Below are 23465 nucleotides of genomic sequence, written 5' to 3'. Positions count from 1 at the left end.
GAATCCAAGATGGTATCCATGGCCGAAACGGAACCAACCATGAGAACCTAAAATAGGTGAGATAGATCTCTGTGTGGGTGTTATTGTCTAAGTATACACCAACAGCTGAGCAGTTCAAGACATCACGTTCATTGCGCAGCCTAGTATACTCGATAGCATTTCACTACGGAAGGTTCAAAGCCACAAGCTACCTCTCCCGATGCAGTGACTTATCGATTGGACTCTTGTAAAATGTCAGCATGCATACACGCATTGCATTAATTTCCATTCATGTGGGGGATTGTTGGATATTGGGGCCTTAAATGGACCAAAACGATTTAGAGGAAGGAAGTCATCAATTGTTGAAAGTCATAATTGACTTCAAAATTGAAATCTACGATTCGCGTAGATAGATTTAGACTATTAATTTGCTCAAAACCGATTAAGGGTGAATGAGAAATTAATGTTTAAAGTCAACCCAAAATAACATTTGTTATTCATTAATAAAGTGCATAGGAGAATAGTCCCACATCGGAAATTCTCGATGTGTATTCTCTACTTATTAATGAAGATGTGTTAATGGAGTTAATACAAAAAATAAAAGGACAGGTGACCCCTTAGCCCAGGGCGAGCAGGTGCTCGCACCTGTGAGCCCGCCACCCGCCACGTGCGCACGTGCGCAATGGGCGCTTTGTAGTGCCTGCGTGGCATCCTCGTGGGCAAAGGGAGATGACTGGACAGTTGACTTAGGGAATGGATGGCTACCGTTGATCAACGTTGATCAAATAGATATGATGGATCGCTTGTGATGCGATCTAGAGCGTTGGATCGCAAAGAGTAACGATCTGACAGCCTGGGATGAGATTTGATCTGAAGCATCGAATCAATGGATCCAGATCCGATGGCTGATGACAATAGGCGGGATCTGAGGGTCACAACTCCTCAGATCTGATGGATGAGATTGAAGTGGGCTTGGTGAAGGGTTACAACCCTTCAGAATAGATGATCTAGATCGATCCAGCCCAAGGAACACATCCACTCACCCAAAGGACACTCAACCTCTTCGTTCAGTATAAATAGAACCCTCCAGATGATGGAATACTCACTCAATCTTCTCTTCTCTTCCTCAAGCATTCATCTCATCTTGTGCATTCAAGAGTCCAAGAAGTCTACTAAAAGGTTCGCTGGTCTCGGAAGTCGGAGTGCTACGATTCCGAGACGTTCGTCGTCGTTGTATCTTGGGAACGAATTGCAACAATCCGTTAAGCACCGTAGCGGAGCAATATCGTTTACGGAGATAGTATCGAACACTAGCTTCGACGATCAGTTTGCATACTCCAAAAGCTACCCAGAGACAACATTAAGCTGTTAGCACATTGGAGGATTGGACTGCTTCGATAGGCACAAATATCACGGGAGGAGGGATTTTTACGGGGGAAACGTTTCATTGCCGTGCCTAGCTAGCCATATTGTCTTTGTTATTTTATTCCATTAGATCATCCCTATTTATCGATTTTCTGAGGTTTGTCAACTTAGAAATTCCTGCCTTTCGTATTTTTCTAGTTATGACTTGAGTAGAAATTAGAAAAACGAAAAAGATAATCATATTATTAAATTTAAAATTTATATCCAGAAATCCTAAATAGAAAAAGAAAAATGACCAAATTATCTTAAAAATTATAAAAAAATAAGTATATATAATATAATATCCCGCTTAAATAAATAAGTAATCTGTCAGTGGTAGATTTACGATCCGTAGGATCAACAACCCAATCAACATCAGAGTATGCATGCATCTCCAAAGACAAAGTAGAATAAATAAAAGACTTTGAAATTGAGTACTCCGAAGATACTTCAGCCTAATGAACTGTAGTTGGTGCAGCGACAAATTGACTAACCACGTGAACATTATACGTAATATCTGGATGAATCATGGTAAGATAAACCAAGCTTCCAACAATAGTTCTGTACAAACTAGGATCGCCAAAGGTGAGCCATCAGATGGAGAATATCGAGCATTAGTCTTAATAGGAGTATCAACGACTCTATTATCCATAAGACGAGTATGCTCAAACAGATCAGATATATGCTTTAACTGGGATAAAAGATAACTTTTTGGGGAATAAACAACCGCAATACCTAAAAAGTAGCATAATAAATCCAAATCTTTCATAGTAAAACAACGAGCAACTCAGACTTCAAGGAAGCAATTCCATCAAAATCAACACCAGTAATAATCATGTCATTAACATATAATGATAAAAGAATACAACCTGCACTCATACATCTGACAAATAATGCTGAATCATGATTACTAGGATGAAAACCAAACGAAGTAATCACTGTAGAAAACTTCTCAAACCAAGCACGAGGTGCTTGTTTGAGACCATAAAATGCTTTATGACGCCTGCAAACTTTATCAGGTTGGTGTGGAATACTAGGAGGAGGTGTCATATAAACTTCTTCATGAAGATCACCATTTAAAAATGCATTCTTGACATCCATCCGAAATATTCTCCATCGACAAATAAAAGCAACAGTAATCAGAGTAAGAACAGTCATCATTTTTATAACGAGAGCAAATGTTTCCTTATAATCCATGTCATACTCCTGAGAATGACTTTTAGTAACAAGACGAGCTTTGTATTGTTCGATAGATCCATTAGATTTAGTTTTGATCTTATATACCCAACAAGAGCCAATAGTGTGTTTTCTTGGTGGCAACGGTATCAAATCCTACGTATGAGTCTGATGCAAAGCAGTTGGTTTCTCAGCCATAACACTCTACCAAAGTGAGTTACAAACATCTTCTCTATAGGACACATGCTCAAAAAGATAATGAATAGATGAAACAAATGAAGCAAAAGAATGAGAATAACAAGAGTAAGTAAAATATGGTGATTTAGTAGACTTACGAACACGAGTGGATTGATGATAGTGGAGAGAAGGATCATTCGAAACCTTAGGAAATGATTGGGTAGTGGCAGAAGAAGGAGCATGTGGAGTGGATATCTCGGGAACCAAAATACCAGATTTAGTGAAACTACTAGTAGGAGCTGTGGGTGAATCTCCTTTAGTCTTAGTATTGAAAGGATCAATGCAAAGTGAATCTGACTTTGTCATATTATGCGAACTAACATGAATAAAAAAGAATGAAATATGCTCAAGAAATACAACATGGCGAGAGACATACAATTTTTGACTAATGGGATTAAAACAATGATATCCTTTTTAACTAATACCATAACCCAAAAAGACACAAAGAACAGACCGAGAGGCTAACTTATTATGCTCTATATGTGGACGAAGGACTAAGTAAGTACAACAAAAAACACACAAAGAGGAATAGATAGGAGCATGCTCATACAATTTTTCAAAAGGTGAAAAGCCTGAATTGTGTGAGGTTAGAATTCTATTAATGACATGAGCAGCAATAAGGATTGTTTCCCCCCAAAAGGTACTAGGAACACTGCAGACAATAAAGATGAACAGGTTATTTCAACAAGATGCATATATTCCCATTCAGTCATACCATTCTGTTCAGGAGTATCTGTACATGAGGTTTGATGAGTAGTACTATTAGAAGCAAGTAAATGTGAAAATTGATTCGAAGTGTATTCACCACCCAAATCACAACTAAAATACTTTATGACACTAGAATGTTGAGTTTTCACAAGAACTCTAAAGTTATTAAAAATTTTAAGATAATCAGACTTATGTTTCATAAGATAAACCTAAAAGTAACGAGTGCAATCATCAATAAATGAAACATAATACTTTGACCCCCCTTTTGTAGGAATAGGAGAGGGTCCTCTCACATTAGAATGGATAAGATCAATATAATAGAAGAAAAAGAAAGATTTTTAGAAAAATAAAGACTTTTAGAAAATGGTAAGGTAAAAAATTTGGCTAGTTTACAACCACTACAATCAGAAATATCAGAACTTTTTAAAGGTCCTAATACTTCTGTAGAAGCTAAAAACTATAAATGAGACGTTGAAACATGACCTAAATGAGAGTGCCATAAATAAAAATAAGAAGATGAACGACTTGGATGAAAAGATGATAAATTCACACTCGAAGCTACAACTTCTGGTACTTTGAGTTAACTTAAAATATAGAGTCTTCCTTGCCTATAAATTGTCCCAATCAGCCTCTAAGATTACGGGTTCTGAATATAACATTTGGATGAAGCAAAAGAGACTCACATAATTGACTAAAAGAAACAAGATTTAAAGTAAGACTCAGATTATAATAAACATTAGTAAGAGATAAACAAGATATAACAATTGAACCAATATCAATTAATGGCATAGGAGTACCATCAACAGTCACAATATAATAGATGAACCGGGAGAAAAAGAAATAAAAGATTATAAATTAGATGACATATGATGGGAGGCACTAGAGTCCAAAATTCATAAGGATGAAGATATACCTAAAATACTAAACGATGACAAACCTATATGAGAGGAAGTTGACAAGGCAGAGGGTTGTAAAGCAAAGAATTATTGAAACTGCTCTAACATATATGAATCAGATTTCCATGAAGCATTTGTACAACCAAACACAATGACAGAATGATAATGCTCAGAATAACTAAACTGTAAGGACATACATTTTTATGATCCGCAAAAACTGGTCTCAGGATGACCTGTAGTCACACGAAGAATCCAAGGCAGAAAAGGATGTCGACATAGAAATCAGCAGCACAGGGCGTCAGTACCAAAATCAGTAGAAAATGACGTAGGCACCAAAATCGACAGCACAGGGCGTTGACACCAAAATCGATAGAAAAGAGTGTCAGTGCTGAAATCAGCAGCACAAGGCATTGATGCCAAAATCGACAGAAAAAAATGTCCGTGCCAAAATCGGTAGCATAAGGCGTCGACACTGAAATCAATAGAAAAGGATATCGGTACCAAAATTGACAGTAGTAGTGGGAGACAACAGCAGCAATGGGAAGCAATAACAGGAGGCAGCAAAAAAAATTAGGTCACAGAAGGAGAATCACTTTAATACCATGTAGAAATTAAGAAAATGAAAAAGATAGTCATATTATTGAATCCAAAATTCATAGTAAAAATATAGAATATAAATCCTTATATAGTTAAGTTAAGAAACCCTAAACCCTAAATAGAAAAGGAAAAATGACCAAATTACCCTAAAAACTATAAACAAATAAATATCTATAATCTAGCAACTTTCTTTGCCGAATCAGTTTATGTTTGCATTCTACTTTCTGATCCCGTATGCTTATTGAAAACACTTTAATTTTCCTCTTTTTTTCTTTCATTTGGTAAACGAAATATGGTCAATTTTGATTCACCAAATCTAGTAAAGTTAGTTGTGTTAGCTAAATATCATGGGCAGTCACTAGTGAACAAACTTGTTGACGTACGCGAGCTCCAAAGATTGTCGATGAAAGGGGTAAAAGGACTTAAGATGCACTCAAAGAAAGGATTAGACTGATCAGGGATGGATCCTGTGGCCACTCTGACTTTCAAGTTATGGTTTACTTTAGGTGATCTATAGAATGGAAAAGGGGAGAAAGAGTATAACCTGGTAGAGTTGAAGAGAATTCGGAACTTTTTGTCATTACCTTCGTGAGCGTCTAGATAGTTGTCTGGAGAGTATCTCCAGTCAATCATAATATCATCATTGCGGGAGCCGATGAGACTAGATCCGATAGTCATTGGCTATATCTTAGGATGTCACATGTCATAGAATATTCACAATCACTATTGGCGAGCCCATATAGGGTGTAGACCTATCTTAAGGATGAAAAAAGTGACATCGATGTGGAGTGACCTTGGGAATATTCAAGGTCAAGATCGAAAATAGAGATTGAGATGATGTCGAGATCCGCCTTTGAGGGAGAGCGTTGGCGATTGGGACAGAGACTGAGATGATGCTGATGATTGCGTCAAGGATCGAAAGGGAGTTTGTTGCTGAGACTGAGATAGGTCTGTCACTCAGATTGGGAGGGAGTCTCTCTTCGAGATTGGGAGAGCCGAGACTAAGCCAGCGTATCTTGCCAAGACTAAGAGACAGTCTTCTACATGCTGATATTGAGAGAGGGTCTCTCATTGAGATTGGGAGAGTGCCTCTCACTTAGACTGAGGTAGAGTCTGTCGTTAAGACTGAGAGAGGGTCTCTCGCTGAGATTGGGAGAGGGTCTCTCACTGAGACTAGAAGAGAGGCTCTCGTCGAGACTGAGAGGGAGGCACTTGGCAAGATTGGGAAAGAGTCTATTGCCGAGAATGAGATAGAGTATGTCGCTGAGACTGGGAGAGGGTATGTTGCCGAGATTGAAATAGAGTTTGCATTGACACTTAGAGAGGGTCTCTTGTTGAGACTGGGAGAGATTTTGTTGTTGAGACTGAGGGAGTCTCTCGTTGAGACTGGGAGAGAGTCTCTCATCAAGATTGAGAGGGAGTCTCTCACCGAGACTGGGAGAGAGTATGTTGCTAAGACTGAGATAGAGTCTGTGATTGAGATAGAGTCTATCATCGAGACTAAGGTAGGGTCTGGGTTAGGAGTTGAGACTGAGACATGATCAATGGCTTGTCTTTTAATCACGAGGATGAGTGTATTGAGCCCATTCAATTAGATCTGAGTTCCATCTAAGCAAAGTTAACTTTCCCTTGGGTTAGGTTTGACCCATTTTGACTTTGACCAACAAATTAACACAACTTTTGGCCTATGAGACATGTAGCGACAAAAAGAAACCTCCATATTACAAGTCTTCCCTTCAAGTATAGTCGAAAGAAGCATAGTCTGTCTGACTAGACTATGCTAAGCTATCCATTACCTACCCCTCTTATCTTTTCTGAATGTTAGTTTGATGTGTTTATGTTTTATTAGGGCAGCTATCAGAAGGTCAGTCGCTGGGGAGAGAAAACCTTTCTATTTGTGAGATATGATACACGTGGTCATGTATCATGTTGATGATTGGTGCATTATACTGTTTCATTAATGGGGTTGCATGTGGTATCCACTTCGGGCCACGTGAATACCTTACTGTATTAATTGTGAGGGCATACCATAGTTTTGTTGTTGATGCCATCTTGCATCCAACTTAGGGAGCGCATTGGCGCCTAATCCGGTTGTCAAGGCAGGGGACCCCATTACGAGGGGTCAATGCCACGTGGAGGTTAAAGGGCTAGGGGGTCCGCCAGAGAAAGGCGGGCCGACCGGACCTATGTTGGCCGATCGGCCAACCAATTAACATCTAATAGCAAAAGGCACCCTGACCAGGGTCGGGGTTCCGACGCTCAGTTGACACAATAGCTAAGAGCCGAGCGGAAGACCTAAGAGAAAGTGATACTGCTAAACAATCCTTACGTAGCACCCGCCCGGAAGTCTCCCCAGCATATCAATGTAAATGACAAGCAGGACATGATGGGTGCGCCGCCCGGCTGGCACAGGGGATGAGGGTCGTCCGGACGACGCCCTTCATCCAGCCGGCCGGATGGACGTTCCGGCTGGTGATGGGTATAGAGGGACAGGAATATCTTCTGACAGGGCATGATTGGACTGTAGCGGTATAGCGTCAGGTAAGCTTTCTGACAGGCACATACCGAGGCATGGGTTACGGACATATATATGCCTCGGTGGACGTGCAGGAACTCTCTCACCACTCTATATAAAGAGCCTCATACTCCGCCGGAGGTACGCGTGAAACATCTCTGGAGCCACTCTTTTCCACTGTTTGCTTGCCTGACTTGAGCGTCGGAGGGTCGCCGCCGGGAACCCTTCCCAGCTGACTTCTGTGCAGGTTCGTCGGAGATTCGTGCGACCAGACGAAGGCCTACGCCATCGAATAGGAGCGCGCCACGTGCCCAGCGTCCTTTGGTTCGGCGATTCGGACAGGATCAATTTGGCGCCGTCTGTGGGAACGCTCCTGCATCCGATCGGAAACAATGGACGAGGCTGGACGACAACACACGGTGGCGCTTTCGAATGAGGAACTCGACGCTCTGATCGAGATAAGGGTGGAAGGAAGCTGGCCAGATGAAATGTCGGGCGTCTTTCCACCTGGTGTATGGCGGCGAAGCGGTCATTCCTGTTGAAGTTGGAGTCGAATCTGCTCAGATCCAAAGCTATGATGAGGGCAACGCCGAGCGGAGGAACATGGAGCTGGATCTGGTCGAAGAAGAAAGAGCCAAGGCATCCGTCCGGCTGATGGCATACCGGCAACGGATGAAGCAAAATTACAACCGCCGCGTAATCCCCCGATCATTCCAGGTCGGCGATCTTGTCTGGAAGAAAGTCAAGCCGGTCGGCGACGTCGGCAAATTGGAGGCTTCGCTCGGGCGCATATTATTTGGAGGATGAAGGCGGGCGGCCGTGGAGTGCAAATCATCTCCACCTTATCGAATTGGATGAAAGGTGCTAATGTAACTCATTTTGTGTATATGCTAGTCGCCTTTGTCCTTGTAGAAATTAATTAAAGGATGGCCAAGGGTTACGCCGATCGGCACCGTCGAGCTCCGACGTTAAATATCGAGAGAGACGAAATATCGAGCGATGTCGAAGCCTCAAGCGTTAAATATCGAGGACGAAGACCGTCGAGTCACGTTAAATATCTCGCGTTAAACCGTCGGAAGACCGCCGAGCTCCGTTAAATATCGAGAGTTGAGCCGCATAAGGTTCACATGATACAATCAACGATAGCCCGGTTGTTAAGACCAACATACGGCTGAGCGACTAAAAATACGGAAAACCCCTTGGGGTAAGGCACAAAGCAAAGATTGGTCAATGAGAACTAAAGATAATTACGATACCAACGAAGGCGTTCTAATGCCGAGAGGCTGCTCAATCGCATGATGAAAGACGTTATTAAAGACAGCCGAGCGGAGGAGTTTTAAAGAACACTTTAGTTATGACGAGAGAAAAATTTCTTGCCAAAACAAAAGTTGAAGGAAAGGAAAAGATTATCTATTAAGCACAGGGCTAACCAAAAAAGTTACAGCAAAAATAAGTTTGGCCGAACGGCGGGGATACAAAAAAATTCATAAGAAACACTCCTCATGCGTCAAGGTCCTCGGGAGGGATGGTCAGCTCGGCGGGCAGGTGGCCTTTGGCCTTTAAATGATCCACAACCGCTTTGATTGCCTCTTCAAAGGTGAGGGAGAACTTGTCAATAAACTTCTCCCCAAAGGCATCCGAGCGGATGAATGCCTTCCTCACCTCGTCAGAGCGAGCCGACTCCCCTTCTTGATACTCTTTGAGTGCGGCGTGGGCAGCGTCGCTGGCATCTTGGAGATCCTTCAAATCTCCATCAAATCTTTGAAAATCGGCCGAGCGGCTCTCCTTCTCGGTGGCCAGAAGAGCATCCAGATCCTTGATGCGTTGCTCCAGCCCTCTGATCTCCACCTTCATACGGTCCATGTCATCAATGGCCTGGCGCTTCCGAGTGGTCGCCGTCTTGATCTCCTTATCTCATTGTTTGACCATCGCTTCGAGCCGAACGACCTTGCTCGCCAAATCGGAAGCTCGTTTCCGTTCGGCTTCCAGTAATTTTTGGCCTTCTCCAGAGCGGCCGTCGGTTATCGGTTGTCCCCTGCGGCCACCCAGTTCGCTACCAATGTGAACGAGTTAAGAACGTAATTCAATTACGTAAACAAAGACCAAGAGCATACCCCGGTGGCCTGTTGTAGGTTGCTGTCGCCGAGCTGCCCGGGAGTCATCTTGGCTATTTGACGCCGAGCATCCACCCAAGCTTGGGCAAGAGGGCCCGTCAAGGTGATCTGTTGCTCAGGGACCATTGGTCGATCAGCAGCAGCCATGTACACCTCCGAAGGAAGGCGCAGAACGGTTTTAATTAAATCGGCCGCTCGGCTCGCTCTGAGAAGCATCGGCCTTACCGGATGGCCCACCGGTGGAGGAGGAAGGAAGCTCACCCAAACGCCTGATACGGCGCAGAGTTCTTGAAGGGCGGACGGCGGCACCTCGGAGCTTGCCCTCGGAGAGCCATGCGGTGTTGGGGTGCTCTCTAGGGAAACCGTCCCGGACAACACCGGAGCCTCAAAGCCCCGCTCGGGCTGTGGGTCGGCGCTTCCGAGTGAGTAGCGGAACATCATCGGCCGAACGACCCTCCGCCTCGGCTTGGTTAGAAGGTTCTGTGCCGCCCGTTGCTGGATCGGCTGGATCAAGGCCCCGCTCGGCGACCTCCTTGTTCTTCACTGTCTCAATCTGGGCGGCTTTCAACTTGAGCTTATCGGTCGCCTTAGCATGCCACATAACTTCAGCTGCAGAAACAAAGATTAAATCAATTAGAACAAAAGAAAAAAGAGGGATGAGAAGCGCTTACTCATGCTGCAGGGCAGATCGACCGAGGTGGAAGACAGGCCGAATATATACATTACTCCCGGAAGGAGCAGCTTGTCGATGTGATATCGTTGGCCGACCAGCCGTTCAGCTGCCGAGCTCCGGTTGCGCCGGCATCGCCGTCTGCCACTTGGTGTGAAAAGTTGGCAGCTCGGGAAAACGCATATAGAAAAAGTGCTCCTTCCAATGTTTGTTGGAGCTCGGCATGCTATCGAAGAAGATGAAACCTATCCTAGACTGGAAAACAAAGGTACCCCACTCGGCTTGTTTGGGATAAAAAAAGTAGTGAAAAATCTTAGGGTCGAGGGGGATGTGGTTCAGTTTAAAAAGGACTATCACTCCGCTCAACAACCTAATGGAGTTAGGGACTACCTGGCCAAGCGGAATGCGATAATAATTGCAGACTTGTAAGAAGAACTTGTGAGGTGGAAAATGCAGTCCGGCCAAAAATTGGTCTCGGAAGAAAAGAACGGTGCCGGGCGGCGGTTCATGTGGCCGCTCGGCCGGTGTGGCTAACACTATGTGATGGTCAGGAGGAATATCATAGGTTCGAGTGAGGCGCAAGGCGTCCTCCTCATCGAACCGACTTTCCATGGTCGAATACCAAAGACCAGGAGCACCGCCGGTCGGCTGTGAGGTACTGGTCATGGTATAAGGCCAGGGATGGACGCGTGATGGAAGAAAGCTAGGAAAGAGTGCGGGATGATAAAGGAAATAGCTAATAGAAAGAAGAAAGGAGAGGCAGCAAGGAAAAGGAAGCCTTACGGGCAATGGAGATGATCGGAAGAGGCTGTAGGGTCGCCGGAGCAGAAAGGAGAAGCGAAACGTCGGGAGGAGAGGAGGCCGAAATGCGGCGGAAGGCGGAAGTCGGAGCTTTATAATGGCGGCCGCCATCAAGTTCAGCCGTCCGATCCAGGTCGTCGATAACGAGGTCATCATCCAGCCGTTCATTTAAAACGGCGGCCGTCCCATCGGAAGTGACGCCACCGCCATACCCTGACGAGAGAGAGGTAGCCACGTGTCAGCAAGTTACTGATTAACGCAGGTGGTTGACAAATGCCTCGACATAATTTCCAAGGCACGGGCAAGATATCGCCGAACGGCCGAGCATCCATTAGCCCGTCCGAGCGGACTGAGTTGTCGGCCGTCACTCGATCAGATCGGTAGTCCAGTCATTCGGACTTCGCCTCCTTCGACTAGACTTGAGGGGGAGGCAAGTGATCCGGTTGTCAAGGCAGGGGACCCCATTACGAGGGGTCAATGCCACGTGGAGGTTAAAGGGCTAGGGGGTTCGCCGGAGAAAGGCGGGCCGACCGGACCTATGTTGGCCGATCGGCCAACCAATTAACATCTAATAGCAAAAGGCGCCCTGACCAGGGTCGGGGTTCCGACGCTCAGTTGACACAATAGCTAAGAGCCAAGCGGAAGACCTAAGAGAAAGTGATACTGCTAAACAATCCTTACGTAGCACCCGCCCGGAAGTCTCCCCAGCATATCAATGTAAATGACAAGCAGGACATGATGGGTGCGCCGCCCGGCTGGCACAGGGGATGAGGGCCGTCCGGACGACGCCCTTCATCCAGCCGGCCGGATGGACGTTCCGGCCAAGTCTGACAACGAGGTGTTCTGTTGTCCCATCACAGGCATGATTGGACTGTAGCGGTATGGCGTTAGGTAAGCTTTCTGACAGGCACATACCGAGGCATGGGTTACGGACATATATATACCTCGGTGGACGTGCAGGAACTCTCTCACCACTCTATATAAAGAGCCTCATACTCCGCCGGAGGTACGCGTGAAACATCTCTGGAGCCACTCTTTTCCACTGTTTGCTTGTCTGACTTGAGCGTCAGAGGGTCGCCGCCAGGAACCCTTCCGGGCCGACTTCTGTGCAGGTTCGCCGGAGATTCGTGCGACCAGACGGAGGCCTACGCCATCGACTAGGAGCGCGCCACGTGCCCAACGTCCTTTGGTTCGGCGATTCGGACAGGATCAGCGCCTATTTGTCTTTTGCATTCGACGACTATATTTAAACCGCCTTAAGGATTGATGCGGCGCTTCATAACTTATCATAGCTGCACTTTAATGGTGAAGATTGAGTTGAGATCATGATCATTCAATCGAACAATCCAATGGTGAGAAAAAAAAATCTTGCCATCTAATGGCTCGAGGAGTCTACATTGCAACTCTATTATGCCACAACCAAGATTTATTAGGTCAATCAAAAAGAAGTTTCACATTCATTCACTTCATTTTGTCTTCTGCATCCTTTGTCTTCATCTTCTTCTCTATATCCAGCCGCATAGTAAGTTTGTTGCGCCTTCGTTTGCTTTTCGAACCCTTCCTCCAGCTTTCTTCCTTTCATTTCGATCAATGGGCCGGGTTCGAACCGGACTCGGGCCAGATCTATAATCAGTTCAACGGGCTAGTTATCTATTCACTCGGTTAAATAGACCGGAAACATTTAATTTTTTATTATTATTTTATTTTATTTGAATGTTGGAAATCAATGATTTCTTTGGAATCATTGGTTTAATTTTTTTTTTTTTTATCAATGACTCTGATTTATTCACTTTTTATCAAACTCTATAAAAGCCCTGGACTGATAATTAAATTTTTATCTTCCTCCTCTTACATTCTTTCTTTATCCTCTTTCTCAACTCGTAGGGCTCTTGGGCTAAAGCCCGGGTAAGCTAATACATGACTCCACTTGTGTCTCACACCTTAGATTAATGTATGACAGCCTAATGTTTTCCCATAACACATCTTCACCAACTTAGGTGAAAGGTCGTTCATATGTGTCTTCAAAAGTATGCATAAGGCAAGCCGTCCGCGAACTATTCGGATCTCGGTTCGAAAAAAAATTCGTTCGAGTTAGTTTGATTAAGTTTATGAGCTGAGTTCAAGCTTAATTTCGAGCTCAAAAATATTAATGATTCGAGCTCGAATTTAATAGTATTTGATTCGTAAACTTGTGAATATATTTGTTTAGAGGCTCACGAATGTGTTCATTAAAACGCTCGCGAACGTGTTCGTTTATCTTATGATATATATATAACTAAATATAACATAAATAAATATAATAATATATTATTAATTATTATAATTAATTATTTTAGATAAGCTCCAACTAAGTTCGTTTAATTTTTAAACGAACTCGAACAAAATTCATTTAATTTTTAAACGAACTTTTTTCGAACTAAGCTAGAGCCGAGTTAGAGCTATTTAATTTTATTACAAGTCGAGTTCGAACTTAAGAACTAAAGTTCGAATCGAACTCGAACCGAACTCGAGCTTAGGGATAACGAACTAAGTCCAAGCACGAGTCTCTCATTATTAGGCTTGACTCAAGTTCAATTACATCCTGAGGCACTGGTCATAATTCTTGAGCTCTCTCTAAGAATACTCATCACCATGCAATTATTATTTTCAGATAAAAATTACATGCGTCTCCCCTGATAAAGACTGGAAATATTGACTTCACAAGTGTCTTCTAAATCTCTGCATTTATGAAAAAGAAAATGATTGCAATAGGAGTCTTAAATGCGATTCGTTAAATGGCGTTCTTCAATTGTGGGCAACAATGAAGAAGAAACAAAGCTTTAAAATTAAGATGAGTCTTTGAATTTTCTTCCTTGGTAACATCAGATTGGCAGAAGAATTGCTTTGAAACGCTCGATAGGAGGGAGTTTCTTCAGGTGTTCGATCAGGTGCGAGATTAATTTGTTTGCTCTTGTTTCATTTGCTTCTATATATATTTGTTTAGAAGATATTTACTCAAGTTGATTCCGTGGTTAAAGGTTCCTCGCTTCGTTCAAAAGTCGGTTCTTAATTTTGACGTTTTTTCTTGTGGGTTTGGATTTTGGAAGAGAGATCTTTGTTATTTTATTCTATTGGATCATTCCTGTTTATCGATTTTCTGAGGTTTGTCAACTTAGAAATTCCTGCCTTCTGTATTTTCTCGTTATGACTTTCTTGGCAGAATCTGTTTACTTGTGCATTCTACTTTCTGATCCCGTACGCTTATTGAAAACATTTTAATTTTCTTTTTCTTTTCTTTGTTTCATTAGGTAAACGAATTATGGTCAATTTTAATTCACCAAATCTAGTAAAACCAGTTGTGTTGGCTAAATATATAGTTAAACCATCAATAAACAAACTTGCTGATGTACATGAGCTCCAAAGATTATTGATAAAAGGGGGTAAAATGACTCAAAGAAAGGATTAGATTGACGAGGGACAGATCCTGTGAATACTTCGACGTTCAAATTACGATTTACTTGAGGTGATATGTAGAATGGAGAAGGAGAGGAAGGGTAGAACATGATAGAGTTGAAGAGAATTCGGAACCTTTTGTCATTACCTTTGTGAGCGTTAGATAGTTGTTTGGATAGTATATCTAGTCAATCATAATATCATCATTGCGGGAGCCAATGAGACTAGATCTTACAGTCGTTGGCTACTTCTCCATTCATCCAGTGCCACGTGTCAATAGGGGATATCTAGGAGACCATATCAATATTCACAGTTACTATTGGTGAGCCCATATAGGGTGTAGACCTATCTTAAGGATGAAAAAAGTGATATCAATGTGGAATGACTTTGGGAATATTTGAGGTCAAGGTCGAAGATCGAGACTAAAATGATGTTGAGATCCTCCTTTGAGAGAGAACATTGGCTACTAGGACAGAAATAGAGATGATGTCCGTGATTACGACAAGGACCGAAAGGGAGTTTACTATTGAGACTGAGATAGAGTTTGTTGTTGATACTGGGAGGGAGTCACTCACTGAGACTGGGAGAGGGTCTGCGGCTAAGATTGAGCTAGGATCTCTCGCCGAGACTAAGAGAGAGTCTTATGTCGAGGTTGAGAGAGGGTCTCTCATAGAGACTGGGAGAGAGTCTCTCACCGAGACTGAGGTAGAGTCTATCACCACCGAGACTGAGAGAGAGTCTCTTGCAAAGATTGCTCACCGAGATTAGGAGAGAGGCTCTCGCAGAGACTGAGAGGGAGGCTCTTGTCGAGACTGGGAGAGAGTCTATTTCGAGACTGAGATAGAGTCCATTGCTAAGATTAAGAGAGGGTCTATTGCCGAGATTGAGATAGAGTTTGTCACTGAGACTTAGAGAGGGTCTCTCACTAAGACTGGGAGAGATTCTATTGTCAAGACTGAGAGGGAGTCTCTTGCCAAGACTGAGAGAGAGTTTGCTGTTGAGACTAAGAGGGAGTCTCTCGCCAGGACTGAGAGAGAGTATGTTGCTGAGACTGAGATAGGATCTACGACTCAAATAGAGTCTGTCATCGAGACTAAGGTAGGGTATGGGTCGAGAGTTGAGACTGAGACATGATTAATGGCTTGTCCTTTAATCGCTGGGATGAGTGTATTTAGCCCGTTCAATTAGATCCGAGTCCTTTAACTGACTAGATTGTGCTAAGCTATCCATTACCTACCCCTCCTATCTTTCTGAATAGTCTGATGTGTTTATGCTTTATTGGGGCAGCTATCAGAAGGTTAGTTGTTGGGGAGAGAAAACCTTTGTATTTGTGGTATATGATACACGGGCTCATGTATCATGTTGATGATTGATGCACTGTACCATTTTGTTAATGGGTTGCATGCGGTATCCACTTCGGGCCACGTGAATGCCTTACCATATTAATTGTGAGGGAATACTATAGTTTTGTTACTGACGCCATCTTGCATCCAGCTGAGGGGAGGGGGGGGGGGGGGCATTGGCGCCTATTTATCCTTTGCATTCAACTACTATTTTTAAACTACCTTAAGGATTGATGTGACGCTTCATAACTTATCACAATTGCACTTTAATGGTGAAGATTGAGTTGAGATCACAATCATTCAGTTGAACAATTCAACGGCGAGGAAAAAATCTTGCCATCTAATGGCTCAAGGAGTTTACATGACAACCCTACTGTGTCGCAACCAAAGTTTATTAGGTTAATCAAAAAGAAGCATCACATTCATTCGCTTCCTTTGGTCTTCTGCGTCCTTTGTCTTTACCTTCTTCTCTATATCTAGCCACATAGTAAGTTTGTTGCGCCTTCTTCTGCTCTTCGACTCCTTCCTCTAGCTTTCTTCCTTTCTTTTCGAACCCATGGTTGCCGGTGAACCCTTAGATAAGTGGTATAAGTTCCAACAGGCCACGCTGACTAGATACGCATCCTCACTACTCCGAGCAACCTTTGTATTCATTGCACCAATGAAATTAGGATCTCGCTATCGGAGGACCGACTACATGAACCACCAACATGATTCATTACTTACTTTTTCAGCCAATTGGTCGGTTGCCTTAGATTTCCCCTTCATTCTTTCCTTTAAGACTTGTCCCATTACTTCCAAATTTCTTTGTCCCTACTGGTCCCAACTCCTTTCATTTGATTTGCAGTGCAATTATCCTTTTCCAACTGTATCAAATTCCTCTTGACCCGACTACTTTCCACTATCTTTTTTTACCTCCGACAACAAAAGCTAGGAGTTTTTTTTTTTACTTTGCGAAAAGATTTAGGTGTACCTTCTTGGGCGAGTGCCCTTCTTGTCATAAGGGGTGGAAGAATCACTTCTTTTTTATTATGCCACCTCAACTGTATATTTGGCTAACACCCTGGTTGGATGATCTACCTACTTCGACTCTACTAGACGACTATAAATCAGAACCGACGTACTTGGAGACAATTGGGATCCTAGATGGACTGTAGTTTAGTGTCACTCTGCTAGTAGAGAGTGAGACCTTGCTATATCGCGTTGGTTTAAGCCCCATTGTAGGCTGCCTCTTAAGTAAGGCACTCTTTAATTATTATTTCTTTTTCATGGACTAACTTGTTTGTCTTTACAAAGTAAATCATGTATAACACCTCAATTAGTCAGAAATTGAAATGGGATCTGATCTCCATGGAGGACATATGCACCCTAAAAGATGTCACTGAGAGATTTTCAGAAGTACAAACCTCTTATCCTTTTGTGGCAGGTGATTATGTGGCCACCAAGCTTTGACTGTTGCAACTGAAGTCCCAGAAGCTGCAATCGAGAATTGAAACTCTATAAATAGGGTTGTAAATGAACCAAGGGTTTGTGAACAAGATTGATGTTCGACTTGGTAAGAACTTGTTTATGTTCGTTCAATATACATAAGATTAATTAAACAAACACGCTTGAACAACTCGTTAAGCTAAACAAACAAGTTTGAACACATGTGTTCAGCTCATTAACGTTCGTGAATAATGTTCATGAATAATATTCACGAACCATATTCATTAATAAAATTCTTTTTAATATGCTAAATAAATAATAAAATAAAATAAAAATTAAATTATCAATCTCAATAACCAATCAAACAACTAAAAGTTTCAAACAATCAAACAAGCTTGAATTGAAAGCTTGATAACATCTAAATGAACCAAGCTCGAACCAAGCTCAAGTCAAGCTTGAATTGAGAGCTTGATAACATCTAAATGAACCAAGCTCAAGCCAAGCTTCAAACAAGCTCAAACTTATAAAAAATAAACCAAGTCAAGCTTGAACACTCATTTCAAAAGTTTGGTTCATTTTAAGCTCAGCTCGGCTTGGTAACCTTGTCAAATAAGCTTGAACACCCTAAACCTCGGCTCGACTCGGCTCAGCTTGTTTACAACCCTATCTATAAAGACCCAGAAGCTAAAGTCCTAGAAGTTGTTGCACCTAGACCTAGACTCGACCATGGACTAGGTCCGAACCGGACCCGAGCTAGATCTGTAATTGTTTCAATGGGCTAGTTATTTGTTCACTCGATTAAACATACCAACACCATTCAATTTTTATTATTTTATTTTATTTGAATGTTGGAAATCAATAGTTTCTTTGGAACCACTGGTTTGATCATTTATTTTATCAATGACTATAATTTAGTGTCTATTATTCTCCAAACTCTATAAATAAGTAGCTCATTTCATTATTTTCACAGCATCTTCACTACTTTTGTCTTTGAATTCCAAAATCTCTGCCACTTTCTATTATATTTGAGAGGTGTCCTAAGAGAATCACCTTAAATATTATATTATTTATTAGATAAGTAAATTCACTATTTGAGTATACATTCTCTATGTATATGATATTAATATTAAAACTCAATTAATGAAGTTCAAAATATAATACATAGCATGAGAGAAATTTTGATTATATCATAATTAGTGGGTATCTCTCTATGTGTAATTATGCAAGTATTGAAAGATTCCCTAGGCGATGAATTAACGAGACTGGACATCATTAATTATGTAAGACTGGCATATATTATGCTCTTTGATTTTACCCCAACAATCGGTCCTCACTGACTAGAAACATTGGGATATTAAGAGTTAACATATGAATGTTGGTTAAGGGCAACTAGTTCAGTAGATGTGACCTTCTATAAGACATCATGTTGTTCTATACATATCTATGAAGATCTCATTGCATCTTGAGTGTAAGTTTTATTCAACTTGAGATATTCAAGTTATTTTGGTCATGAAGACTTATACTTTAACATCTTAAGCAAGCATCTCCTTGGAGGCGTGATCCTGAGATGATTGAGTATAAGTCAAAGTGTCTAAAGGCGTTTGAATAGCTCACAAAGGATTCATCACTCCTTTTTATAAAGAGACATATACCCTATAACCTTTTGTCAGGATTATTACTCTTAAATCTTTTTCCAAAGAATTACATGTCAAGTGGATGGTCTTCTTGGACACATGTTTTTGTAATTTGAATTTGCTGGACAAGGAACTACTACTTGGGCTAGGTGTGACATAATCAGCCTAGTGGGGGTTGACATATAGACCATGTCTTAAGCCAAGTGGGTATTGTTGTTTGCTACTCGGAAAGCCTAGAGGTTCCACTGTACAAAAATTTTGTACAAAGGTCTGAACCTTTTCCTAGCTACCATGTGTTCTTTTAAATTAAATTTTGGATCGCCTGCGGAACTTAACACGTTTGATCCAAAACTTAATCTATTCGTTCTTTTAGGTTTTGACTTGGGTCTCCTGCGGAACTTAACACGTTCAACCCAAATCACCTTAAGTTATTAATTCCATTAAATATTAATTTCCATAATTGGTTCCCAGTACTGACGTGGCGAGGCACATGGCCTTCTTGGATATGGGAGCAACCACCACCGACTAGACAAAACCTTTTATGGAAAGCTAATATTTAATTTCCTAAAATAACTTTAGGTTAACCGAAAAGAACAATCAAATCACAAGGAAAAAGAAAACAAAAGAACACAACATCGAAAAACATATTCGAAATACTAGAATCGCATGCCTCTTGTATTTGGTATTATTTCCAAAAATAACTAGTATGATGCGGAAAGAAAAATTACTAGTTATACCTTTTAGAAAGACCTCTTGATCTTCTACCGTATTCCTCTTCTAACCTCGGACGTTGTGTGGGCAACGATCTTCCGAGATGAGAAACCACCAAAGCACCTTCTTCTCCTTTCTTCAAGTTTCGGCCAAGCACTATGCTTTCAAGAGATGAAGATCTATTTCCACCCACCAAGCTCCACGGCATGTAATCTTTCTCTCCTTCTCCAAGCTAAAATCCGGCCACCACTTGATCTTCAATGAGGAAGAGAGGTCCGGCCACAAGATGGAGAGAAGAGAAAGGAAGGAGGCCGGCCACACCAAGGAAGAAAAGAGGGAGAAAATAATAGAGGTTGTTCACCATGAAGCCTTCTCTACCCCCTCTTTTATAATCCTTGGTCTTGGCAAATAAGGAAATTTAATTAAAAACTTCCTTAATTCTTTTGTCATGAAAAGGAAAATTTTATTTTAATTAAAATAATTTTTCTTCTCACTTAAACATGGCCGGCCACTTATTTCCTCAAATCAAGGAGAGTTTTAATTAAACAAGAATTAAAACTTCCTAATTTGTTTCCAGAAATTTATAAAAATTTCTCCAATAATTTTATCCCTTCATGATTGGTTTATAAAAAGGAAATTTAATAAATTAAAATCTTTCTTTTAAACATGTGGATAAAAAGAAAGTTATCTCTAAAAATTAAAATCTCTTTCAATCTACAAATAAGGAAAGATATCAAATCTTTTCTTAATCTTTTGTAGAAACTTATAAAAGAGAATATTTAATTTTTAAACTCTCTTTTAAATCATGAATATGTTTAAAAAGGAAAGTTTTCTTAAAATTTAAAATCCTCCTTTAATCAACAAATAAGGAAAGATTTCAAATTTTAAACTCTATTTAATCATGTAGATGATTTACAAATAAGGAAAGTTTTACCAAAATTAAAACCATCCTTTTAAACTACAAATAAGGAAAGAGATTAATCTCTTCTCTTAATCTTTTGTAGAAAGTTATAAAAGGAAATTTTAATTTTTAAATCTCTTTAAAATCATGATATCCACATAAGAAATAATTTTAATAAAAATCCTTTTAATATTCTAGTGGCCGACCACCTAAGCTTGGGACCCAAGCTTTGGCCGGCCACATACTTGGCTCATTGGACTTGGCCCTAGCTTGGGTTCCAAGCTAGCTTGGCCGGCCCCATTGGATGGGTAAGAAGGTGGGTATGCGGTGGGTATAAATCTCTATATACTAGAGGCTACGATAGGGACCGAGAGGAGGAATTGGTTTTGGTCTCCGATGAAATTAAGCATCCCGTGTTCGCCCGAACACACAACTTAATTTCATCAATAATAATTCATTCCACTAAAGAACTATTATTGAACTACGCACCAATCCCAAATTACATTTTGGGCTCCTTCTTATTATGAGTGTGTTAGTCTCCCTGTATTTAAGATAACAAATGTCCACTAATTAAGTAAGTTACTGACAACTCACTTAATTAATATCTGGCTCCAAGAGTAGTACCACTCAACTTCATCGTCATGTCGGACTAAGTCCACCTGCAGGGTTTAACATGACAATCCTTATGAGCTCCTCTTGGGGACATTCTCAACCTAGATCACTAGGACACAGTTTCCTTCTATAATCAACAACACACACTATAAGTGATATCATTTCCCAACTTATCGGGCTTATTGATTCATCGAACTAAATCTCACCCATTGATAAATTAAAGAAATAAATATCAAATATATGTGCTCGTTATTATATTAGGATTAAGAGCACACACTTCCATAATAACCGAGGTCTTTGTTTCTTTATAAAGTCAGTATAAAAGAAACGACCTCTAATGGTCCTACTCAATACACTCTAAGTGTACTAGTGTAATTATATAGTTAAGATAAACTAATACCTAATTACACTACGACCTTCCAATGGTTTGTTCCTTTCCATTATGGTCGTGAGCTTCTGTTTATAATTTACTGATAACATGATCCTCGTGTGTGACACCACACACCATGTTATCTACAATATAAATTAATTGAACAACTACATTTATCATAAATGTAGATATTTGACCAATGTGATTCTTATTTCTAGATAAATGTTTATACCAAAAGCTAGGCTTTTAGTATACACTCTAACAATCTTCCACTTATACTAAAAGACTAAGCTGCCGTATCTGCTGCCGTACATCTGATTCCCAACCCTTCAACATGTCCATCAAAAGCTCTCGCCTTAAGGACCTTAGTGAAAAGATCTATAGGTCATCATCTGATGCATTCTAGGCAGCAACAACTTCTCCTCGTTTATACGATTTCTCGTATTGGGTGGTACTTGCGCTCTATTGTGTTTACTTGCCTTTATAGACTTATGGTTTCTTCGAGTTTGCTACTGCACCAATATTATTACAATAAATTGTAATAATCTTTGGACAAACCAGAAATCATATCTAAGTCTATCTTGAGGTTATTGAGTCATTCAGCTTTTATGGCTACCTCAGAGGCTTGCCATATACTCAGCTTCTATGGTGGAGTCCAGAAAAACACCTATGCTTATCACTCTTCCATAGTTATGACTTTACCTCCTAAAGTAAACACAAAACCCCGAGGTTGACTTATTATTGTCCCTATCCGATTGGAAGTCAAAATCCATGCAACCCACAAGGACCAAAATAACTGCCTTGTAAACTAGCATATAATCTCTAGTGCATCTAAGGTACTTCAATATATGCTTTACTGCAGTCCACTGTCCTTTGATATCTGCCAACTATGCCCTTGGCAAAACAGATTTCTTATCTCGTGCATAGCATTCATTAGGCTTCCGACAGCCGAAGCATAAAGAACTGCCTTTATTTCCTTTATCTCCTTTAATGTCTACAGAGACATATCTTTAGATAAAGTTACTCCATCCTGAAAAGGTAAGAAAACTTTCTTGGAGTTTTGCATGCTTTAAAACGAGCAAGGATTTTTCCGATGTATGAAGCTTGGGATAAGTAAAATATTCTTTTCTTTCGATCCCTTATTACTTTGATCTCAAGAATATATACATTCTCCCAAGTCCTTTATATCTAATTGTTTGGACAACCATACCCTTACTTCTGACAACATTTTGATATTGTTTCCAACTACCAAAAATGTTATCTACGTATAGTACAAGAAATACCACCACGCTTCCATCACACCTTTTGTATACACAAGACTTATCCGGTTACTAAATAAATCCATAGGTCTGAATTACTTTGATAAACCGGATGTTCCAAGATCTTGAAGGTTTGCCTCAGTCCATAGACTGATTGAGCTTTACACAAGATGCTCTCAGCCCTTTGCAATGAACCCTTCTGGTTGCTTTATATGGATGCTTTCTTCAAGACTTCTATTAAGGAATGCTGTCTTGACATCCACTTGCCAAATAGATAAAAGAATCCGGATAGACTTAAGCATGGCTACCAGTGAAAAAAGTTTCCTTTTTCATCAGGCCTTGCTTTGAAGGTTTCAACCTTCCTGTCTATCCCTCTTTTCCTATTATAGACCTTTTACACCCAAAGGCTTTTACACCACTTGGTGGTTCTATAAGCTTCCAGATTTTATTAGAATACATATATTCTAATTTTATTATTCATTACTCTTTGCCAAGATGCTGCATATTTATCTTGGAGTGCTTCGTCATATGTCCGGAGATCAGGTTTATGTCCTTCAGGGATCGAGTCCAAAAACTCTCCCAAAACATGAACCTATTTACCCTCCCACTGTGACAAGACACTTTATGCAATTGTGTATCATTTGTGATACGTGTTGCAGTTTTCTTGTGGTATGTACA

General features: G+C 41.0%; 1 protein-coding gene across 8 annotated transcripts in view; it reads left to right on the top strand.

Moving 5' to 3' along the window:
* The window catches only part of LOC121984499, a 155727-nt gene that overhangs the window by 10796 nt on the left and 121466 nt on the right, over positions 1-23465 (top strand). For 5 of the 8 annotated variants that reach the window (XM_042537444.1, XM_042537448.1, XM_042537442.1 and 2 more), the window contains exon 2: positions 13963-14024. The gene's annotated coding sequence lies outside the window, so the exon portion shown is untranslated. Of the gene's footprint in view, positions 1-13892; positions 14025-23465 lie in introns of those variants that run through there. The other 3 variants (XM_042537445.1, XM_042537441.1, XM_042537443.1) reach the window with 2 other exon arrangements.

This window comes from Zingiber officinale, chromosome 5B (assembly GCF_018446385.1).
Source record: "Zingiber officinale cultivar Zhangliang chromosome 5B, Zo_v1.1, whole genome shotgun sequence".
NCBI classification, from domain to species: Eukaryota; Viridiplantae; Streptophyta; class Magnoliopsida; order Zingiberales; family Zingiberaceae; genus Zingiber; species Zingiber officinale.
The sequence above is the reverse complement of the archived record's forward strand: the minus strand, read 5'-3'. Positions and strand labels throughout refer to the sequence as shown.